This window comes from Nicotiana tabacum, chromosome 8 (assembly GCF_000715075.1).
Source record: "Nicotiana tabacum cultivar K326 chromosome 8, ASM71507v2, whole genome shotgun sequence".
NCBI classification, from domain to species: domain Eukaryota; kingdom Viridiplantae; phylum Streptophyta; class Magnoliopsida; order Solanales; family Solanaceae; genus Nicotiana; species Nicotiana tabacum.
In genome coordinates, this window is record NC_134087.1 from 182,133,294 (window position 1) to 182,142,983 (window position 9,690).

Sequence of the window (9,690 nt, forward strand, 5' to 3'; positions counted from 1 at the left end):
CAGGCTGGTGCATGTAGATATGTAATTTTTTACTCTCCCTGAGATTTTACACTTTTTAGCTTTTAAATATTTAGTTTAGGTCTAATATCACTATTTTAATTAGGTTTGACTCTTTTATTTTATTTTATTACAAAAACAAAATTACAAAAAACAGTTTCATTAATGTTTTGTAGTAATACTATTTTACTAGGATTTTTATTTTTATATAATCTTGAAAAATACCAAAATAGTTTTACAATATAATATTATTTATTTTAATTAATTAGAATTAGTTTTATATTTTATATTATAAATTTTATATCATTTTTAGAAGAAAAAGTATAAAATTTGAGGGCAGTTTTATTTGGTCTTAATTCAAGAGGTCCAAGAGATGACCCAGTTTTAAAGCCCAATACTCTTAAACCCATAAAAAAACCTAGGAGCCTAGAAGACCTTTCGGCCGTTTTTTATCATCTACACACCCCAACCTAAGACCTTCATCTTCTTCAACCTAACATACCTTAGGACCCCTCATCTCCTCCACACAAAAACAGCCGTCACTCTCAACCAGACCACCGGTCCACCACCATAACTCCGGCAACCACACACGCACACAGCAACCCCCTCCAGCCGCCCACACCCCTCCATCTTCAACCCAAAAATGACGGAACCTTAAGAGAAATTAGTGGCCGTCACTTCTCAAACTCGCTGGCACCCCCACACAAGAATGTCATCACCCCTCCACCGAAATCGCCGGAACTCTAACACCCATCGCTGTCCCCTTCTTCCCTTCACTACAACCTGCCGGAAATACCCACACACGCATTCACTCGAGAACAATACCAAGAAATAAACATGTAGTTTCCCAAAAAAAGGGACAGTTCCTCGTCTTCAATTTTCTCTTGGTTTAAGTTCCAGAAATCAGAAAAGTATAAAAAATAGTTCTGTTTTTTTCTTGATTTTCGAATTGTAATTCCTGATTGCAAAATATGGAGATCGTTTGAGGTTCTGTGTTGGATTGTGAGTTCGATTCCGTCCGCCGCTTAAGGTTCGTGGTTCCGATTTGGTTCGCAGCTTCTTCCTCTTAGTTGCTGTCACGTCAAAATTACATTGATGGATCATTCTATATTTGATTCCTAGAAAAGTTAATCAAAGGCTTTGTGCACTCAGGTCCATTTCCCTCTTTATTTGACTGTTTTGCTTCATAGAGTGCTTCCATTAATCTGTCGTTTCTCTATTTTGTGGAATGTTTGGATTAATGTTTTATTGCTGTGATGAGGATGTGTTAGTATTTGCCATCCTATTTTATATATATTATTATTAGCTCATACAAAGTTTTGTTGGTTTAATGACTTGAAGAATCTTTAAAATACTTAAGGCTTCACTATTAATATTTTGCTATCAATTGGCGTTAAGGTATAAATATTAGTTCAGTCACATATATAATGGAAATAATTGAATAGGAATTAATTGTGTCTCCTTCGTAAGTTCCATAGATTACTTTGTGGAATTTATAGTTAACTTTAGAGCTAATATGTTTGAGTTTCAGTGGTGTCATATTTCTCTTTAATTGTCATTAGTCAGAGTTAAAGTTTACTCAAATCACTTGATTGCATTGAAGCTGATTCTTTGTCTGTAAATTTTTACATTGAATACATTAGTGAGTGGAGGTTCGGCGTTGGAATCATAGGTTCCATAAGAAAATTACTAAAGTTGGGATGTGGGATACAGAGTTTAACTTAAACTAAGGAGAAATTGAGATTTAAATGTTTCACCACTTTAGTTTATTGTTATACTTTGTATTAGAACCCGTTAGGAGTATATTAGGCCATCATCATTTGGGTAGACAAATTTTTAGGGCGTTCGTGTTTTAGTTTCTTTTGAGGTGAGAGGTCACCCCCTTTAGTTAAATTTATTCGGGGAATGCCCCCTAGATTTTGTATATATTTTTTATCCGGATTATGCCCCATAGTATCATGTATTTGGAGGCCATGACGAACTTTGTGGAAAAGTATAGTATATAATAGTATTTAGGATTTTACTTTAATTTTCTTATTTTTAATTTCTTTCGTTTAGGTGGGGATGACTTCGAGCCTCTTGTATGTTTATTTTCCTTTGTCTATTTTTTTAACCTCAATTTGAATATTTTAAAAGTCGACTAGATCAAGTACGCAACCGTGACTTTTACGGGACTTGGGGAGTGCCTAACACCTTCTCTCCGAGTCAAATGAACCCTCTTACCTGAATCTCTGGTGCAGACTGAGTTTTGGAGTCTAAGGTGTTGTAAAAGGAAAAAATATTTCTAAAAACGGTTACCTGGCACACCGAAATCAATGTCAGGTGGCTACTTTGAGTTAATTCTTTTGAACACAAATTTTTATCACTTTTTATAATTGAAACCCTTTTGAGCTTCACAAAATCACTTTATTTATTTAAAAGGGGTAATGTGGTGGAAAAAAAAGGTGTGAAAGCTCTGTCGACTCTGCTGGGGAGTTGCAGGTTCGAGCTGGTACTTGATCTTGTTGGCTTCTAGGATATTCGGTTGAGGTATTTGTTTTGTTTATTTGTTTTGTTTGTCTTATTTCCCTGTTTTGTTGGTTGTTTGTTTATCACTTTTCCTTATGTGTTACAGCTTTATAAATTGTCATCATTTGCATCACCATGGGTCTTCTTTCCGCAACAAGTCTTCCGGAGTACATTTGAGCGTACACGACTTTTTGTGAGTCACCCGTATCATTTGGTGGGTGGTGTGGGAGCGTGGAGTGGGCGGGCAGCTAGAGCAACCTCCATCAACAACGTGCTGCCCCGAATTGCCTTGTCTAGTGAACCCCAAACTTAGGTCAGCCTTTAGGTCATGCTTATTTGCATCATATTATTTAAACCTAGCAGGGCTCGGTCCCAAGTACCGTGTCCCGTTGTAAGAAGCCTATCCAAATTATGTCAAAATGGGCCCATGGTCCAAAAAGACATTTAATCATTCCTCTGTGCCGCATGCTATATTCTTTAAGGGTAAAAGAGTCATTTGGCGGACCAATGATAGTTGAGGGCAAATAAAAAAGAAAAGAGGGTGAAATATAAGATTTAACAAGTAAGGCCCAATTATAATTTTCTTTCGTAACTTTTTCCAAAAAAAATTGAAATTGAAAAATCCAATTTTTTTTTGCAATTTCTCATCATTTTCCAAAAAAAAAAGAGAGAAAAAATCCAAAAGAATTTTACATTTTCCATCATTTTTCAAAAAGGCAAAAAATATAGTTTTTCCAAATTAGTTGCATTTTTAGCCACATTTGTTCACATCGGCCGTTTTTGCAAAATAGGGCTATTTTCTCAAAGTAGTTTGTTATCCCATGTCTTAGAACCCTAGGTCCACAACAAGGTGTCCTCTCAGTTTTAAGGTCCATTCCTGTTGAATTTGCATGTCTAGCCACTTTTGGCCAAATTGGTCATTCTTGCGAAATGGGTTCATTTTCGCAAAAGTGGATCAATGAACCATGTTATTAGAATCTTGAGTCTACAACTAGGTGTCATATTACTTTAAGGCCTGTCTATGTTGAATTTGCATCTCTAGCCACGTTTGGCCACATCGGTCATTTTTGCAAAAATGGGTTACTTTTGCAAAGTAATTTCTAGGGCCATGATAATTGGGAGTTTGAAGCCATATAGGCCTTTTGAGTTTTTTTTTTTCATATCTGAGTGGTCACCCTTGTTGGGTTTGCACTTGTAGCCATCCTTGGCCACATAGGTCATTATGCAAAATATAGCCTCAATCATGTCTTGCATGTGTCCAATAGAAGGTATCGTGGCGTCGCATAGTGTCTCGGGTCACTAATTCTATTTGGTCTTATTTTTCTCATTTAGGTATGGATACATTTATCAGGGCTCGAGCATGACAAGCACCCAGGACAACTGCATTTAGGAGCTGCTTAAGGAGCCTTTTTATGTTCTGAGTCTGTTTTTATGTTGGTCTTTCACCTTGTAGTCTTGTCCAGTAGTATTGTGTCTTTTAGGTGATGTCAGAGTTTACCATAGTCTAGTTGAGTTTGTTGAGTCTTTTGTTATCGTACTTACTATTTGTATTTGAAAAACCAAAAAAAATTATAAATGAAAAATCCAAAAGGTTTTTGTTTGTAGTTTATTTTTTCCATTACTTTTCAAGAACTACGCTTGATCTTATTCATGAGGAACATGATATGTAGGCAACCTACATAGGGTTCGATCGAATCATTTAATTTAAAAAAAAATGTGGGATGTGAGAAGTGAGAGGAAAGAAAAGAGTGATAATCAGAGGAAAGAAAATGAAAAACTAAGGGGTGCTAGAAAGGAAAATGAAGAAGGAAACGCGGCAAGAAGAGTGAAATTGGGATGATGCCATATGACCTTCGTACCCTCGATGTCAATTTAGAACCGATAACTGTGACTAGGTGCATTGCACATAATGTGAGATTATCTTATGTTAAATGCCCTAACGCTAACGTGATGACTTCATTTTGTTCCTTTTTGTTATCTTCATTATAGCAGAAGGGTGGTTGATTTGTGATTCTTAAACTAGTAACTCTTTCCTACAACATAAAGTCGAAAGGCAATGGCAGATGACAACGGAGATAAGTTGGATGATACTGGTACCCAAAAATAATTGAGTTGGATGGCTGGGAAGGCACCACCCCCGCCACCAGCTAGCACCCCAGATGTTACCCTTGCTCAAGCTCCAAACATAGTGTTAGATCATCCACCATACTCTCAAGATTTTCCCGCTTACCATAGCTTTTCCAACCTCCCTAGTAGCTCCATCATTCGTCCTCCAACTATCTTTCCAAAAAATAGCCCTCCGGTCATATCCACTACCTCCACTATCACAACTACTCAACAACCTCTTTTTAGGTCCAACAGTGAACACCAGTTCAAACCTCATGATACCCAATACTATCCCCAAGGGTTTGCCCACCAGGTCTCAGACTCATACAATCATAGCCCGCAGAATGAGCTTCATGTTAAAAATAAAAAGACCACAAGGAGCGAAGAGCAAGATGAGAAATTCAGGAAGCTGAAAGGCATAGAACAATCCTTAAAGAACATGAAAGGGATGAGAAATCAGATTAACATGTCTTACAATGACTTGTGTATGTTTTCCGATATTCATCTACCCGCGGGGTTTAAAATGCCAAAGTTTAACTTGTATGATGGGCGTGGAGAACCAATAGCCCATCTGAGGGTTTATTGCAGTGAAATGGGAAGTGTTGGCGAGAAAGATGAGTTGTTGATGGCGTATTTCAATGAAAGCTTGAGTGGGACAGCCTTGGAATGACATACGCATCAAGATGTTAGTAAGTGGTATGCATGGGATGACATGACTCAAGATTTTGTTCGACACTTTCAGTATAATATAAACATTATCCCAAACCGCTCCTCCCTTTCTATGATGTGGTAAAAATGGGGGAGATGGTAGAAGGAGGAATCAAGTCAGGAAAAATCATGAGTTATTTTGCATTGAAAGATACTACAGAAGACATTTAGAAAATCTCAGTAAATTTGGGGTAAAAGAAAGAGAAATAGAAAAGATGTTGTTGAGCCCCGCCAACGACAAGATCCAGTGGGCGTTCGTGCTCAATGGTTTCAGCCTCAACATCGACCCCATGAATACCTGCATACTCCAAATAATCTTTCCCAATGCTACTTCTCTCCACAAAATCCCCAAAGTCATACTCCACTTTCCCAATACTCTACCCACAATTCACCGCCATATGCTCCACATCCACAAGACCCGCAATGACCTCCACCAACTCTACAAATGTCTTTCCCACCTCCTCAAGCATATCAACCACCTACTCGCAAGAGGTTCCAACCAAGGTGGGAGTACAAAATGAAAAGACAGCAACAAAGAGAAAAGTCTTTCACTCCTATTGGAGAATCATATGCCAGTTTGTTACAAAGATTGAGGCAATTGGACTTGTTGAAGTCGATTCAAATAAAAATGTCGAACCCCCTTTGAAATAATTTTGATTATCTCAAAGGTGCGCATATTGCTCTAATGCCCCGTGACATAATATAGAAAAGTGTTGGCATCTGAAAAGAGCAGTCCAGAAGCTTATTGATGTAGGTGACATTACCGGGCAAAATCCAGATGCAGCGGATACTAGCCAAAAGCCATTGCATGTTCATAATGAGACGCATATGGTGGGCATGATTTGTGTTGAAAAGGAGTATGGAAACTCTTATGAGCTCCTTGGAGGGCCACTTTCCGTAGTGCTTTCAACACTATCAATCTCGGTTCTAGAAGTTGATCTTAAGAACAAGCTCGCAAAAGGGACCCAAAAGCTATTTGTTGGGGCCAATGTGATTGAATTTGGTAATGGTCTTGGTGATATTGATGTGGAACTCAGTGGCTAAGATTTTGAGCTTGGTAATTAGAAAGACGCTCCTTTCTTGGCTAGCTAGGGGAGTCTTGGTGGTTTATTTTGTTATCATTTCTGTTATTCGGGTTATTTTAGGGTTGTAATCCAGATATTATCTTGTGACTCAAATCCTTCTATCCTTTTATTTTGCCTAGTTCGTTTAGTCATAGTAATTCGTTAGTGTTATCTAGGTTTGTTTCAGGGTTGTAACCCAAGTTTTTCTTGCTTGTTTTTGTTGTTCACACTTTTTCACCATCAGTTTAACGTAATCTCCTGTTTTCTGTTATTTCTTGTATGTTTTGTTTAATTCTCTTTTTCTTTTATAGTTCTTTTCATGCTGACTCTAGTGACATGACGTGCACGCAGAATTCACAGGCTAGTCTTAAAAGTTAGTCTAATCATGAAACAATGGAATAAGGTTTGAAGACGACAGGGATATTTCAGGGAAATAAGTAAAGATTTGGACATTTTGAGATCACTTAAAGCCGAATTGTGTAAAACTGGGAAAAATAGTTTGAGAAGTTAATAGGATGATAAGAATTTGTTACAAGGGAGCGTGTCCTAGACAATTTGAAGCAAACAACTTTGAGTTCAAGTGCATCTCATGTTACAAGGCAAAGCCTAGAGAGTTTGGAGGGTATCCATTGTGAAGAAGAAATCACCCAACGAGAGTTCTGTACTTGACAAGACACTAAAGAAAATGGAAGGCATATCAGTGATATCAATGTCGAAGCTACAAAAAAAATGTGGTGCATGATCGTCAATTTGTATCCTCAAGTTGTAAGTGTTGTACTCAGCATTTTCAGAGATTGGGAGGTCTTTTTTCAGCTACCCAAACACTTTATACCCTTTGGTACTTTTTTGAGCCTGTTTTGATTTCTTTAACCTCTTCTCTTTTGAATCAAGTTAGAGTAAAAAAAAAACAAAAGTTCATGTCCCCATAGGTTTGTTTTAGAAAGTTCATCCCAAAAGAAAATTCAAAAGTAAAAAAGAAAGGAAAAAAAAGAAAAAAAAAGAGAAGAGAAAAAAAAAGAAATAGAAAGAAAGATAAAAAATAGTTAGGTCAAGTGTGAACTATGTTAGACCTAATTTTTGTCACCACAAGATACATAGGCAGCCTTACGGTTCGGTCGTACCAAATAAAATATTTCATAATCCCACGAAGTCAAGAGTGGGCAGTTTTTCTTCGAATCATTTTCTTAAAAGAGAGAGAGAGAGAGGGAGAGAGAGAGAGAGAATCAAATTCTCTTGTTTTAGAAATTGGGGCAAAGTTTTAAAATTAATTCCAAAAGTTGTAAATGAATTAACCTTATTATCTTAGTTATTTTGAGCCTTTATGATATCCTTTCTTTCTACCTCTATCCAAAAGCCACATTACAGTACAAAAAAAGACCTCCCAGATAATCTTTGAGAGTGCTGAGTTATCCATGCCAAGAGCATATGATATTTTTACCAAGGTTAATACCTTGTCATTTGCAGAATCAAAGGAAATAAGAACAAAAGAACAAAATGAGAGACTCTTATTGGTGAAAACCTTCAGAGGCACCATAAGGCGACGGTGAGTTGAGAGAAAAAATAAAATGAGAGAGGCTTGATGGTGAAGACCCTTCGGGCACTACAAGTCGAATAAGGACCGTGAATAAAATAGGATAATCGGAGCATTGAAGCCTAGTTTCACAGCTTAGAGATACAACAAGAGTTGAACATTAGAATTTCTTGACAGATTAGGCCACTTAATCCAAAATGCATGTCATGGTCATTGTAGTTGGTGTCCGCATCTGATAAGTTTTTACTTGGTAATTCTCTTGTTATATGTCATCTCTTTTCATTGTCCCCTTTCTCTATTCCTTTTGCTTAGTTCAAGTCCTCTTTTTGGGTCTGATTGGTCAGAACAAGTGAGAAATGACTTCAAATTTTCTACCAGCTTTCCAATCGCACAAAGCTAGCACATCAAAGCGGCATAAGTCAGGAAAGAGCAATATGCGCACTAAGTGGGCGATAATTAACATGTTTTGGGATTCATGTGAAATGCAAAGGTTCAAGTAAATGTCAACTCATAAGCAAAAGCAAAATGCAGCAGATAGAGGGTATTGGGCTTGAATGGATCGGAGTGGTTTTCTGTGATAAGGGTTGACAGAAAATTGGTGAGTCAATAACAAGCAAGGTCTTCCAAGTTGAAATCAAAGTTATCATGGCAAGTGATGGAGCAATCGCCCTCAAAGTCAAGGCCACAAACCAACCACCATGTTTAAACTCACAAGTTTTCTTTGTTTGAAATAGGGATGAAGACTATGTCCAAATCAAAGCTTGGAAGCTTGAATTTTTGAAGTGTCGTGCCGAAATTTTGTCAGCAGAAAGTCTGTTTGAGAAGGTTTTTACTTGCTAGGAATTCCCCTAGTTGAGAAGGATTTTACCTCGTATATATTCCCCTAGTTGAGATGACCATTACCTCCTAGGCATTTTCCCTAGTTGAGAAGAACTGTACCTCCTAGGCATTCTCCCTAGTTAGATGAGTTTTTAGTTTTCCTTAAGTTTAGGGGTCCCGCCTGCAGAATAGGGTTGGTTTTAGTTTCCTTAAATTATTAATCTTTAGTTTTCCTTAAGTTCAGGGGTCCCGCCTGCAGAATAGGGTTGGTTTTAGTTTCCTTAAATTATTAATCTTTAGTTTTCCTTAAGTTCAAGGGTCTCGCCTGGTGAATACGGTTAGATTTAGTTATCTTAAGTTGTTAATCTCAAAATTCAGGGGTCCCGCCTGGAAAATAGGGTCAGTTTTTTGTTTCCTCAAGTTACTAATCTTTAGTTTTCCTTAAGTTCAGGGGTCCCGCCTAGAGAATAGGGTTAGTTTTAGTTTCCTCAAGTTACTAATCTTTAGTTTTCCTTAAATTCAGGGGTCCTGCTTGGAGAATAAGGTCAGTTTTTAGTTTCCTCAAGTTGTTAATCTTTAGCTTTTCTTTAAGTTCAGGGGCCCCGCCTGGAGAATAGGGTCAGTTTTTAGTTTCCTCAAGTTATTAATTTTAATTTTCCTTAAGTTCAGGGGTCTCGCCGGGAAAATAGAGTCAGTTTTTAGTTTCCTCAAGTTATTAATCATTAGTTTTCCTTAAGTTTAGGGGTCCCGCCTGGAGAATAGGGTCGGTTTTTAGTTTCCTCAAGTTGTAAATTTTTAGTGTTTTCTTAAGTTCAGGGGTCTCGTCTGGAAAATAAGGTCAGTTTTTAGTTTCTTTAAGTTTTATCTCTAGTTTTTCTTGAGTTCAGGGGTCCAGCCTGGAGAATATGGTCAGTTTTTACTTTAGTCAAGCTTAGTTTATAGTTTTCCTAGTCTATT

General features: G+C 37.4%; 1 long non-coding RNA gene across 1 annotated transcript; it reads left to right on the top strand.

The window, feature by feature from the left end:
- The first annotated feature begins 389 nt into the window (after nucleotides 1–389).
- LOC107811168 (uncharacterized) lies at nucleotides 390–4,109 on the top strand. Its single transcript, XR_001653847.2, has 2 exons — nucleotides 390–1,149; nucleotides 3,838–4,109. It is a non-coding gene; the product is annotated as an uncharacterized LOC107811168 (long non-coding RNA).
- Nucleotides 4,110–9,690: the final 5,581 nt, after the last annotated feature.